This window comes from Copadichromis virginalis, linkage group LG3 (genome assembly GCF_057382275.1).
Source record: "Copadichromis virginalis isolate Kocher_CV1m ecotype Utaka linkage group LG3, C_Virginalis_male_GT1.1, whole genome shotgun sequence".
Lineage (NCBI taxonomy): Eukaryota > Metazoa > Chordata > Actinopteri > Cichliformes > Cichlidae > Copadichromis > Copadichromis virginalis.
In genome coordinates, this window is record NC_140620.1 from 58693787 (window position 1) to 58707960 (window position 14174).

The 14174-nt window shown below is 58.8% G+C and overlaps 2 non-coding genes and 4 pseudogenes across 2 annotated transcripts; all 6 read left to right on the forward strand.

The window, feature by feature from the left end:
* The first annotated feature begins 312 nt into the window (after nt 1-312).
* LOC146715989 (5S ribosomal RNA) lies at nt 313-431 on the forward strand (annotated as a pseudogene).
* A 3034-nt stretch (nt 432-3465) lies between these two features.
* Nucleotides 3466-3584, forward strand: LOC146715990 (5S ribosomal RNA; annotated as a pseudogene).
* A 1846-nt stretch (nt 3585-5430) lies between these two features.
* On the forward strand, nt 5431-5549 carry LOC146715991 (5S ribosomal RNA). The gene has a single exon (XR_014919630.1). It is a non-coding gene; the product is annotated as a 5S ribosomal RNA (ribosomal RNA).
* A 2394-nt stretch (nt 5550-7943) lies between these two features.
* Nucleotides 7944-8062, forward strand: LOC146715992 (5S ribosomal RNA). Its single transcript, XR_014919357.1, has one exon. It is a non-coding gene; the product is annotated as a 5S ribosomal RNA (ribosomal RNA).
* Nucleotides 8063-10167: 2105 nt separating this feature from the next.
* LOC146715993 (5S ribosomal RNA) lies at nt 10168-10286 on the forward strand (annotated as a pseudogene).
* Nucleotides 10287-13361: 3075 nt separating this feature from the next.
* On the forward strand, nt 13362-13480 carry LOC146715994 (5S ribosomal RNA; annotated as a pseudogene).
* Nucleotides 13481-14174: the final 694 nt, after the last annotated feature.

Sequence of the window (14174 nt, forward strand, 5' to 3'; positions counted from 1 at the left end):
CAGGGCCTGTGGCTCTTGCTCAGGCCACTCACATCACACCAGGCCCTGCGCTTCTGGCCGAGGCCATCTTCACCAAACCAGGCCCTGTGCTGCTAGCTGTGGCCATGTACAACACACCAGGCCCTGTGCTGGTTCCTGAGGCCATCTTCAACAATCCAGGGCCTGTGCTGTTGGATAAATGCTAAACTGAGCCTTTGGGTTAGGGTATTATGCAAACATGAAGGTAGGGTTATAGGATTGTCTTCGTAACTTCAGGTACTTGCCACCTAATCACCTGAATCCATAAATTGAGACATTGTGCTGGGCCCAGCAGCTTACGGCCATACCACCCTGAGCACGCCCGACCTCGTCTGATCTCGGAACCTGAGCAGGGCTGGGCTTGGTTAGTACTTGGATGGGAGACTGCCTGGGAATACCTGGTGCTGTAAGCCTTTCATTTTAATGTCATTGAACCGCTTTTGATCCAGAGAAGGGGTGTATTAAAAGACCAAAAGCAGCTGCCCATTAATGAGGGCACATTAACGACACTGCTTTTGGCTGTTTTCCAATGTCTTGTGCTGCTAGCTGATGCCACCTACACCACACCAGGGCCTGAGTGACCGGCTGGGGCCACTTACACCACATCAGGGCCTGTGGCTCTGGCTGAGGCCACTTACACCACACCAGGGCCTGTGGCTGCTGGCTGAGGCCACTTACACCACACCAGGGCATTAGTTGCTATTGAGGCCAATTACACCACACCAGGGTATGTGGCTCTTGCTCAGGCCACTTACACCACACCAGGGCCTGTGGCTGCTGGCTGAGGCCACCTACACCACACCAGGGCCTGTGGCTGCTGGCTGAGGCGACTTATACCACACCAGGGCCCTTTTGCTGCTGGCTGAGGCCACTTACACCACACCAGTGCCTGTGGCTTCTGTCTGAGGCGACTTACACCACACCAGGGCCTGTGGCTGCTGGCTGAGGCCAATTATACCACACCAGGGTCTGTGGCTCTTGCTCAGGCCACTTACACCACACCAGGGCCTGTGGCACTGGCTGAGGCCACTTACACCACACCAGGGCCTGTGGCTGCTGGCTGAAGCCACTTACACCACAACAGGGCCTGTGGCTGCTGGCTGAGGCCACTTACACCACACCAGGGCCTGTGGCTGCTGGCTGAGGCCACCTACACCACACCAGGGCCTGTGGCTGCTGGCTGAGGCGACTTACACCACACCAGGGCCCTTTTGCTGCTGGCTGAGGCCACTTACACCACACCAGTGCCTGTGGCTTCTGGCTGAGGCGACTTACACCACACCAGGGCCTGTGGCTGCTGGCTGATGCCACCTACACCACACCAGGGCCTGAGTGACCGGCTGGGGCCACTTACACCACATCAGGGCCTGTGGCTGCTGGCTGAGGCCAGTTACACCACACCAGAGCCTGTGGCTGCTGGCTGAAGCCACTTACACCACACCAGGGCCTTAGTTGCTATTGAGGCCACTTACACCACACCAGGGCCTGTGGCTGCTGGCTGAGGCCACCTACACCACACCAGGGCCTGTGGCTGCTGGCTGAGGCCACTTACACCACACCAGGGCCTGTGGCTGCTGGCTGAAGCCACTTACACCACACCAGGGCCTTAGTTGCTATTGAGGCCACTTACACCACACCAGGGCCTGTGGCTGCTGGCTGAGGCCACCTACACCACACCAGGGCCCTTTTGCTGCTGGCTGAGGCCACTTACACCACACCAGTGCCTGTGGCTTCTGGCTGAGGCCACTTACACCACACCAGGGCCTGTGGCTGCTGGCTGAGGCCACTTACACCACACCAGGGCCTGTGGCTCTTGCTCAGGCCACTCACATCACACCAGGCCCTGCGCTTCTGGCCGAGGCCATCTTCACCAAACCAGGCCCTGTGGTTCTTGCTCAGGCCACTTACACCACACCAGGGCCTTATTTGCTATTGAGGCCACTTACACCACACCAGGGTCTGTGGCTCTTGCTCAGGCCACTTACACCACACCAGGGCCTGTGGCTCTTGCTCATTCCACTTACACCACACCAGGGCCTGTGGCTGCTGGCTGAGGCCACCTACACCACACCAGGGCATTAGTTGCTATTGAGGCCAATTACACCACACCAGGGTCTGTGGCTCTTGCTCAGGCCACTTACACCACACCAGGGCCTGTGGCTCTTGCTCAGGCCACTTACACCACACCAGGGCCTGTGGCACTGGCTGAGGCCACTTACACCACACCAGGGCCTGTGGCTGCTGGCTGAGGCCACTTACACCACACCAGGGCCTGAGTGACCGGCTGTGGCCACTTACACCACACCAGGGCCTGTGGCTGCTGGCTGAGGCCAGTTACACCACACCAGAGCCTGTGGCTGCTGGCTGAAGCCACTTACACCACACCAGGGCCTTAGTTGCTATTGAGGCCACTTACACCACACCAGGGCCTGTGGCTGCTGGCTGAGGCCACCTACACCACACCAGGGCCTGTGGCTGCTGGCTGAGGCCACTTACACCACACCAGGGCCTGTGGCTGCTGGCTGAAGCCACTTACACCACACCAGGGCCTTAGTTGCTATTGAGGCCACTTACACCACACCAGGGCCTGTGGCTGCTGGCTGAGGCCACCTACACCACACCAGGGCCCTTTTGCTGCTGGCTGAGGCCACTTACACCACACCAGTGCCTGTGGCTTCTGGCTGAGGCCAATTACACCACACCAGGGCCTGTGGCTGCTGGCTGAGGCCACTTACACCACACCAGGGCCTGTGGCTCTTGCTCAGGCCACTCACATCACACCAGGCCCTGCGCTTCTGGCCGAGGCCATCTTCACCAAACCAGGCCCTGTGGTTCTTGCTCAGGCCACTTACACCACACCAGGGCCTTATTTGCTATTGAGGCCACTTACACCACACCAGGGCCTGTGGCTCTTGCTTAGGCCACTTACACCACACCAGGGCCTGTGGCACTTGCTCAGGCCACTTACACCACACCAGGGCCTGTGGCTGCTGGCTGAGGCCACTTACACCACACCAGGGCCTGTGGCTCTTGCTCAGGCCACTTACACCACACCAGGGCCTGTGGCACTGGCTGAGGCCACTTAGACCACACCAGGGCCTGTGGCTGCTGGCTGAGGCCACTCACACCACACCAGGGCCTGTGGCTGCTAGCTGAGGCCACTTACACCAAACCAGGGCCTGTGGCTGCTTGCTGAGGCCATCTTCACCAAACCAGGCCCTGTGCTGCTTGCTGTGGCCATGTAAAACACACCAGGTCCTGTGCTGGTTCTTGAGGCCATCTTCAACAATCCAGGGCCTGTGCTGTTGGATAAATGCCAAACTGAGCCTTTTGGTTAGGGTATTATGCAAACATGCAGGTATGGTTATAGGATTGTCTTCGTAACTTCAGGTACTTGCCACCTAATCACTTGAATCCATAAATTGAGACATTGTGCTGGGGCCAGCAGCTTACGGCCATACCACCCTGAGCACGCCCGACCTCGTCTGATCTCGGAAGCTGAGCAGGGCTGGGCTTGGTTAGTACTTGGATGGGAGCCTGCCTGGGAATACCTGGTGCTGTAAGCCTTTCATTTTCATGTCATTGAACCGCTTTTGATCCAGAGAAGGGGTGTATTAAAAGACCAAAAGCAGCTGCCCATTAATGAGGGCACATTAACGACATTGCTTTTGGCTGTTTTCCAATGTCTTGTGCTGCTAGCTGATGCCACCTACACCACACCAGGGCCTGAGTGACCGGCTGGGGCCACTTACACCACATCAGGGCCTGTGGCTCTGGCTGAGGCCACTTACACCACACCAGGGCCTGTGGCCTCTGGCTGAGGCCACTTACACCACACCAGGGCCTGTGGCTGCTGGCTGAGGCCACTTACACCACACCAGGGCCTTAGTTGCTATTGAGGCCAATTACACCACACCATGGTCTGTGGCTCTTGCTCAGGCCACTTACACCACACCAGGGCCTGTGGCACTGGCTGAGGCCACTTACACCACACCAGGGCCTGTGGCTGCTGGCTGAGGCCACTTACACCACACAAGGGCTTGTGGCTGCTGGCTGAGGCCACCTACACCACACCAGGGCCTGTGGCTGCTGGCTGAGGCCACCTACACCACACCAGGGCCTGTGGCTCTTGCTCAGGCCACTTACACCACACCAGGGCCTGTGGCTCTTGCTCATGCCACTTACACCACACCAGGGCCTGTGGCTCTTGCTCAGGCCACTCATATCACACCAGGCCCTGTGCTTCTGGCTGAGGCCACTTAGACCACACCAGGGCCTGTGGCTGCTGGCTGAGGCCACTTACACCACACCAGGGCCTGTGGCTGCTGGCTGAGGCCATCTACACCACACCAGGGCCTGTGGCTGCTGGCTGAGGCGACTTACACCACACCAGGGCCCTTTTGCTGCTGGCTGAGGCCACTTACACCACACCAGTGCCTGTGGCTTCTGGCTGAGGCGACTTACACCACACCAGGGCCTGTGGCTGCTGGCTGAGGCCACTTACACCACACCAGGGCCTGTGGCTCTTGCTCAGGCCACTCACATCACACCAGGCCCTGCGCTTCTGGCCGAGGCCATCTTCACCAAACCAGGCCCTGTGGCTCTTGCTCAGGCCACTTACACCACACCAGGGCCTGTGGCTCTGGCTTAGGCCACTTACACCACACCAGGGCCTGTGGCACTTGCTCAGGCCACTTACACCACACCAGGGCCTGTGGCTCTTGCTCAGGCCACTTACACCACACCAGGGCCTGTGGCTCTTGCTCAGGCCACTCACATCACACCAGGCCCTGCGCTTCTGGCCGAGGCCATCTTCACCAAACCAGGCCCTGTGGCTCTTGCTCAGGCCACTTACACCACACCAGGGCCTGTGGCTCTGGCTTAGGCCACTTACACCACACCAGGGCCTGTGGCACTTGCTCAGGCCACTTACACCACACCAGGGCCTGTGGCTGCTGGCTGAGGCCACTTACACCACACCAGGGCCTGTGGCTCTTACTCAGGCCACTTACACCACACCAGGGCCTGTGGCACTGGCTGAGGCCACTTAGACCACACCAGGGCCTGTGGCTGCTGGCTGAGGCCACTTACACCACACCAGGGCCTGTGGCTGCTGGCTGAGGCCACTTACACCAAACCAGGGCCTGTGGCTGCTTGCTGAGGCCATCTTCACCAAACCAGGCCCTGTGCTGCTTGCTGTGGCCATGTAAAACACACCAGGTCCTGTGCTGGTTCTTGAGGCCATCTTCAACAATCCAGGGCCTGTGCTGTTGGATAAATGCCAAACTGAGCCTTTGGGTTAGGGTATTATGCAAACATGCAGGTATGGTTATAGGATTGTCTTCGTAACTTCAGGTACTTGCCACCTAATCACTTGAATCCATAAATTGAGACATTGTGCTGGAGCCAGCAGCTTACGGCCATACCACCCTGAGCACGCCCGACCTCGTCTGATCTCGGAAGCTAAGCAGGGCTGGGCTTGGTTAGTACTTGGATGGGAGACTGCCTGGGAATACCTGGTGCTGTAAGCCTTTCATTTTCATGTCATTGAACCGCTTTTGATCCAGAGAAGGGGTGTATTAAAAGACCAGAAGCAGCTCCCCATTAATGAGGGCACATTAACGACATTGCTTTTGGCTGTTTTCCATTGTCTTGTGCTGCTAGCTGATGCCACCTACACCACACCAGGGCCTGAGTGACCGGCTGGGGCCACTTACACCACATCAGGGCCTGTTGCTCTGGCTGAGGCCACTTACACCACACCAGGGCCTGTGGCTGCTGGCTGAGGCCACCTACACCACACCAGGGCCTTAGTTGCTATTGAGGCCAATTACACCACACCAGGGTATGTGGCTCTTGCTCAGGCCACTTACACCACACCAGGGCCTTAGTTGCTATTGAGGCCAATTACACCACACCAGGGCCTGTGGCACTGGCTGAGGCCACTTACACCACACCAGGGCCTGTGGCTGCTGGCTGAGGCCACTTACACCACACAAGGGCCTGTGGCTGCTGGCTGAGGCGACTTACACCACACCAGGGCCTGTGGCTGCTGGCTGAAGCCACTTACACCACACCAGGGCCTTAGTTGCTATTGAGGCCACTTACACCACACCAGGGCCTGTGGCTGCTGGCTGAGGCCACCTACACCACACCAGGGCCCTTTTGCTGCTGGCTGAGGCCACTTACACCACACCAGTGCCTGTGGCTTCTGGCTGAGGCCAATTACACCACACCAGGGCCTGTGGCTGCTGGCTGAGGCGACTTACACCACACCAGGGCCTGTGGCTCTTGCTCAGGCCACTCACATCACACCAGGCCCTGCGCTTCTGGCCGAGGCCATCTTCACCAAACCAGGCCCTGTGGTTCTTGCTCAGGCCACTTACACCACACCAGGGCCTTATTTGCTATTGAGGCCACTTACACCACACCAGGGTCTGTGGCTCTTGCTCAGGCCACTTACACCACACCAGGGCCTGTGGCTCTTGCTCAGGCCACTTACACCACACCAGGGCCTGTGGCTGCTGGCTGAGGCCACCTACACCACACCAGGGCATTAGTTGCTATTGAGGCCAATTACACCACACCAGGGTCTGTGGCTCTTGCTCAGGCCACTTACACCACACCAGGGCCTGTGGCTCTTGCTCAGGCCACTTACACCACACCAGGGCCTGTGGCACTGGCTGAGGCCACTTACACCACACCAGGGCCTGTGGCTGCTGGCTGAGGCCACTTACACCACACCAGGGCCTGAGTGACCGGCTGTGGCCACTTACACCACACCAGGGCCTGTGGCTGCTGGCTGAGGCCAGTTACACCACACCAGAGCCTGTGGCTGCTGGCTGAAGCCACTTACACCACACCAGGGCCTTAGTTGCTATTGAGGCCACTTACACCACACCAGGGCCTGTGGCTGCTGGCTGAGGCCACCTACACCACACCAGGGCCTGTGGCTGCTGGCTGAGGCCACTTACACCACACCAGGGCCTGTGGCTGCTGGCTGAAGCCACTTACACCACACCAGGGCCTTAGTTGCTATTGAGGCCACTTACACCACACCAGGGCCTGTGGCTGCTGGCTGAGGCCACCTACACCACACCAGGGCCCTTTTGCTGCTGGCTGAGGCCACTTACACCACACCAGTGCCTGTGGCTTCTGGCTGAGGCCAATTACACCACACCAGGGCCTGTGGCTGCTGGCTGAGGCCACTTACACCACACCAGGGCCTGTGGCTCTTGCTCAGGCCACTCACATCACACCAGGCCCTGCGCTTCTGGCCGAGGCCATCTTCACCAAACCAGGCCCTGTGGTTCTTGCTCAGGCCACTTACACCACACCAGGGCCTTATTTGCTATTGAGGCCACTTACACCACACCAGGGCCTGTGGCTCTTGCTTAGGCCACTTACACCACACCAGGGCCTGTGGCACTTGCTCAGGCCACTTACACCACACCAGGGCCTGTGGCTGCTGGCTGAGGCCACCTACACCACACCAGGGCCTGTGGCTCTTGCTCAGGCCACTTACACCACACCAGGGCCTGTGGCACTGGCTGAGGCCACTTAGACCACACCAGGGCCTGTGGCTGCTGGCTGAGGCCACTCACACCACACCAGGGCCTGTGGCTGCTAGCTGAGGCCACTTACACCAAACCAGGGCCTGTGGCTGCTTGCTGAGGCCATCTTCACCAAACCAGGCCCTGTGCTGCTTGCTGTGGCCATGTAAAACACACCAGGTCCTGTGCTGGTTCTTGAGGCCATCTTCAACAATCCAGGGCCTGTGCTGTTGGATAAATGCCAAACTGAGCCTTTTGGTTAGGGTATTATGCAAACATGCAGGTATGGTTATAGGATTGTCTTCGTAACTTCAGGTACTTGCCACCTAATCACTTGAATCCATAAATTGAGACATTGTGCTGGGGCCAGCAGCTTACGGCCATACCACCCTGAGCACGCCCGACCTCGTCTGATCTCGGAAGCTAAGCAGGGCTGGGCTTGTTTAGTACTTGGATGGGAGACTTCCTGGGAATACCTGGTGCTGTAAGCCTTTCATGTCATTGAACAGCTTTTGATCCAGAGAAGGGGTGTATTAAAAGACCAGAAGCAGCTCCCCATTAATGAGGGCACATTAACGACATTGCTTTTGGCTGTTTTCCAATGTCTTGTGCTGCTAGCTGATGCCACCTACACCACACCAGGGCCTGAGTGACCGGCTTGGGCCACTTACACCACATCAGGGCCTGTTGCTCTGGCTGAGGCCACTTACACCACACCAGGGCCTGTGGCTGCTGGCTGAGGCCACCTACACCACACCAGGGCCTTAGTTGCTATTGAGGCCAATTACACCACACCAGGGTATGTGGCTCTTGCTCAGGCCACTTACACCACACCAGGGCCTTAGTTGCTATTGAGGCCAATTACACCACACCAGGGCCTGTGGCACTGGCTGAGGCCACTTACACCACACCAGGGCCTGTGGCTGCTGGCTGAGGCCACCTACACCACACCAGGGCCTGTGGCTGCTGGCTGAGGCCACTTACAACACACCAGGGCCTGTGGCTCTTGCTCAGGCCACTCACATCACACCAGGCCCTGCGCTTCTGGCCGAGGCCATCTTCACCAAACCAGGCCCTGTGCTGCTAGCTGAGGCGACTTACACCACATCAGGGCCTGTGGCTCTGGCTGAGGCCACTTACACCACACCAGGGCCTGTGGCTGCTGGCTGAGGCCAGTTACACCACACCAGGGCCTGTGGCTGCTGGCTGAGGCCACATACACCACACCAGGGCCTTAGTTGCTATTGAGGCCAATTACACCACACCAGGGTCTGTGGCTCTTGCTCAGGCCACTCACATCACACCAGGCCCTGCGCTTCTGGCCACTTACACCACACCAGGGCCTGTGGCTGCTGGCTGAGGCCACTTACACCATACCAGGGCCTGTGGCTGTTGGCTGAGGCCACTTACACCACACCAGGGCCTTAGTTGCTATTGAGGCCACTTACACCACACCAGGGCCTGTGGCTCTGGCTGAGGCCACTTACACCACACCAGGGCCTTATTTGCTATTCAGGCCAGTTACACCACACCAGGGCCTGTGGCTCTGGCTCAGGCCACTTAAACCACACCAGGGCCTGTGGCTGCTGGCTGATTCCACTTACACCACACCAGGGCCTTATTTGCTATTCAGGCCAATTACACCACACCAGGGTCTGTGGCTCTTGCTCAGGCCACTTACACCACACCAGGGCCTGTGGCTCTTGCTCAGGCCACTTACACCACACCAGGGCCTGTGGCACTGGCTGAGGCCACTTACACCACACCATGGCCTGTGGCTGCTGGCTGAGGCCACTTACACCACACCAGGGCCTGTGGCTGCTGGCTGAGGCCACTTACACCACACCAGGGCCTGTGGCTGGTGGCTGAGGCCACCTACACCACACCAGGGCCTGTGGCTTCTGTCTGAGGCGACTTACACCACACCAGGGCCTGTGGCTGCTGGCTGAGGCCAATTACACCACACCAGGGTCTGTGGCTCTTGCTCAGGCCACTTACACCACACCAGGGCCTGTGGCACTGGCTGAGGCCACTTACACCACACCAGGGCCTGTGGCTGCTGGCTGAGGCCACTTACACCACACCAGGGCCTGTGGCTGCTGGCTGAGGCCACTTACACCACACCAGGGCCTGTGGCTGCTGGCTGAGGCCACCTACACCACACCAGGGCCTGTGGCTGCTGGCTGAGGCCACTTACACCACACCAGTGCCTGTGGCTTCTGGCTGAGGCGACTTACACCACACCAGTGCCTGTGGCTGCTGGCTGAGGCCACTTACACCACACCAAGGCCTGTGGCTCTTGCTCAGGCCACTCACATCACACCAGGCCCTGCGCTTCTGGCCGAGGCCATCTTCACCAAACCAGGCCCTGTGCTCCTTGCTGTGGCCATGTACAACACACCAGGCCCTGTGCTGGTTCCTGAGGCCATCTTCAACAATCCAGGGCCTGTGCTGTTGGATAAATGCCAAACTGAGCCTTTGGGTTAGGGTATTATGCAAACATGCAGGTATGGTTATAGGATTGTCTTCGTAACTTCAGGTACTTGCCACCTAATCACTTGAATCCATAAATTGAGACATTGTGCTGGGGCCAGCAGCTTACGGCCATACCACCCTGAGCACCCCCGACCTCGACTGATCTCGGAAGCTAAGCAGGGCTGGGCTTGGTTAGTACTTGGATGGGAGACTGCCTGGGAATACCTGGTGCTGTAAGCCTTTCATTTTCATGTCATTGAACCGCTTTTGATCCAGAGAAGGGGTGTATTAAAAGAGCAAAAGCAGCTGCCCATTAATGAGGGCACATTAACGACATTGCTTTTGGCTGTTTTCCAATGTCTTGTGCTGCTAGCTGATGCCACCTACACCACACCAGGGCCTGAGTGACCGGCTGGGGCCACTTACACCACATCAGGGCCTGTGGCTCTGGCTGAGGCCACTTACACCACACCAGGGCCTGTGGCTGCTGGCTGAGGCCACTTACACCACACCAGGGCATTAGTTGCTATTGAGGCCAATTACACCACACCAGGGTATGTGGCTCTTGCTCAGGCCACTTACACCACACCAGGGCCTGTGGCTGCTGGCTGAGGCCACCTACACCACACCAGGGCCTGTGGCTGCTGGCTGAGGCGACTTATACCACACCAGGGCCCTTTTGCTGCTGGCTGAGGCCACTTACACCACACCAGTGCCTGTGGCTTCTGTCTGAGGCGACTTACACCACACCAGGGCCTGTGGCTGCTGGCTGAGGCCAATTATACCACACCAGGGTCTGTGGCTCTTGCTCAGGCCACTTACACCACACCAGGGCCTGTGGCACTGGCTGAGGCCACTTACACCACACCAGGGCCTGTGGCTGCTGGCTGAGGCCACTTACACCACAACAGGGCCTGTGGCTGCTGGCTGAGGCCACTTACACCACACCAGGGCCTGTGGCTGCTGGCTGAGGCCACCTACACCACACCAGGGCCTGTGGCTGCTGGCTGAGGCGACTTACACCACACCAGGGCCCTTTTGCTGCTGGCTGAGGCCACTTACACCACACCAGTGCCTGTGGCTTCTGGCTGAGGCGACTTACACCACACCAGGGCCTGTGGCTGCTGGCTGATGCCACCTACACCACACCAGGGCCTGAGTGACCGGCTGGGGCCACTTACACCACATCAGGGCCTGTGGCTGCTGGCTGAGGCCAGTTACACCACACCAGAGCCTGTGGCTGCTGGCTGAAGCCACTTACACCACACCAGGGCCTTAGTTGCTATTGAGGCCACTTACACCACACCAGGGCCTGTGGCTGCTGGCTGAGGCCACCTACACCACACCAGGGCCTGTGGCTGCTGGCTGAGGCCACTTACACCACACCAGGGCCTGTGGCTGCTGGCTGAAGCCACTTACACCACACCAGGGCCTTAGTTGCTATTGAGGCCACTTACACCACACCAGGGCCTGTGGCTGCTGGCTGAGGCCACCTACACCACACCAGGGCCCTTTTGCTGCTGGCTGAGGCCACTTACACCACACCAGTGCCTGTGGCTTCTGGCTGAGGCCACTTACACCACACCAGGGCCTGTGGCTGCTGGCTGAGGCCACTTACACCACACCAGGGCCTGTGGCTCTTGCTCAGGCCACTCACATCACACCAGGCCCTGCGCTTCTGGCCGAGGCCATCTTCACCAAACCAGGCCCTGTGGTTCTTGCTCAGGCCACTTACACCACACCAGGGCCTTATTTGCTATTGAGGCCACTTACACCACACCAGGGCCTGTGGCACTTGCTCAGGCCACTTACACCACACCAGGGCCTGTGGCACTTGCTCAGGCCACTTACACCACACCAGGGCCTGTGGCTGCTGGCTGAGGCCACTTACACCACACCAGGGCCTGTGGCTCTTGCTCAGGCCACTTACACCACACCAGGGCCTGAGTGACCGGCTGGGGCCACTTACACCACATCAGGGCCTGTGGCTCTGGCTGAGGCCACTTACACCACACCAGGGCCTTAGTTGCTATTGAGGCCAATTACACCACACCATGGTCTGTGGCTCTTGCTCAGGCCACTTACACCACACCAGGGCCTGTGGCACTGGCCGAGGCCACTTACACCACACCAGGGCCTGTGGCTGCTGGCTGAGGCCACTTACACCACACAAGGGCTTGTGGCTGCTGGCTGAGGCCACCTACACCACACCAGGGCCTGTGGCTGCTGGCTGAGGCCACCTACACCACACCAGGGCCTGTGGCTCTTGCTCAGGCCACTTACACCACACCAGGGCCTGTGGCTCTTGCTCAGGCCACTTACACCACACCAGGGCCTGTGGCTCTTGCTGAGGCCACTCATATCACACCAGGCCCTGTGCTTCTGGCTGAGGCCACTTAGACCACACCAGGGCCTGTGGCTGCTGGCTGAGGCCACTTACACCACACCAGGGCCTGTGGCTGCTGGCTGAGGCCATCTACACCACACCAGGGCCTGTGGCTGCTGGCTGAGGCGACTTACACCACACCAGGGCCCTTTTGCTGCTGGCTGAGGCCACTTACACCACACCAGTGCCTGTGGCTTCTGGCTGAGGCGACTTACACCACACCAGGGCCTGTGGCTGCTGGCTGAGGCCACTTACACCACACCAGGGCCTGTGGCTCTTGCTCAGGCCACTCACATCACACCAGGCCCTGCGCTTCTGGCCGAGGCCATCTTCACCAAACCAGGCCCTGTGGCTCTTGCTCAGGCCACTTACACCACACCAGGGCCTGTGGCTCTGGCTTAGGCCACTTACACCACACCAGGGCCTGTGGCACTTGCTCAGGCCACTTACACCACACCAGGGCCTGTGGCTGCTGGCTGAGGCCACTTACACCACACCAGGGCCTGTGGCTCTTACTCAGGCCACTTACACCACACCAGGGCCTGTGGCACTGGCTGAGGCCACTTAGACCACACCAGGGCCTGTGGCTGCTGGCTGAGGCCACTTACACCACACCAGGGCCTGTGGCTGCTGGCTGAGGCCACTTACACCAAACCAGGGCCTGTGGCTGCTTGCTGAGGCCATCTTCACCAAACCAGGCCCTGTGCTGCTTGCTGTGGCCATGTAAAACACACCAGGTCCTGTGCTGGTTCTTGAGGCCATCTTCAACAATCCAGGGCCTGTGCTGTTGGATAAATGCCAAACTGAGCCTTTGGGTTAGGGTATTATGCAAACATGCAGGTATGGTTATAGGATTGTCTTCGTAACTTCAGGTACTTGCCACCTAATCACTTGAATCCATAAATTGAGACATTGTGCTGGAGCCAGCAGCTTTCGGCCATACCACCCTGAGCACGCCCGACCTCGTCTGATCTCGGAAGCTAAGCAGGCCTGGGCTTGGTTAGTACTTGGATGGGAGACTGCCTGGGAATACCTGGTGCTGTAAGCCTTTCATTTTCATGTCATTGAACCGCTTTTGATCCAGAGAAGGGGTGTATTAAAAGACCAAAAGCAGCTCCCCATTAATGAGGGCACATTAACGACATTGCTTTTGGCTGTTTTCCAATGTCTTGTGCTGCTAGCTGATGCCACTTACACCACACCAGGGCCTGTGGCTGCTGGCTGAGGCCACTTACACCACACCAGGGCCTGTGGCTGCTGGCTGAGGCCACCTACACCACACCAGGGCCTTAGTTGCTATTGAGGCCAATTACACCACACCAGGGTCTGTGGCTCTTGCTCAGGCCACTTACACCACACCAGGGCCTGTGGCACTGGCTGAGGCCACTTACACCACACCAGGGCCTGTGGCTGCTAGCTGATGCCACCTACACCACACCAGGGCCTGAGTGACCGGCTGGGGCCACTTACACCACATCAGGGCCTGTTGCTCTGGCTGAGGCCACTTACACCACACCAGGGCCTGTGGCTGCTGGCTGAGGCCACCTACACCACACCAGGGCCTTAGTTGCTATTGAGGCCAATTACACCACACCAGGGTATGTGGCTCTTGCTCAGGCCACTTACACCACACCAGGGCCTTAGTTGCTATTGAGGCCAATTACACCACACCAGGGCCTGTGGCTCTTGCTCAGGCCACTCACATCACACCAGGCCCTGCGCTTCTGGCCGAGGCCATCTTC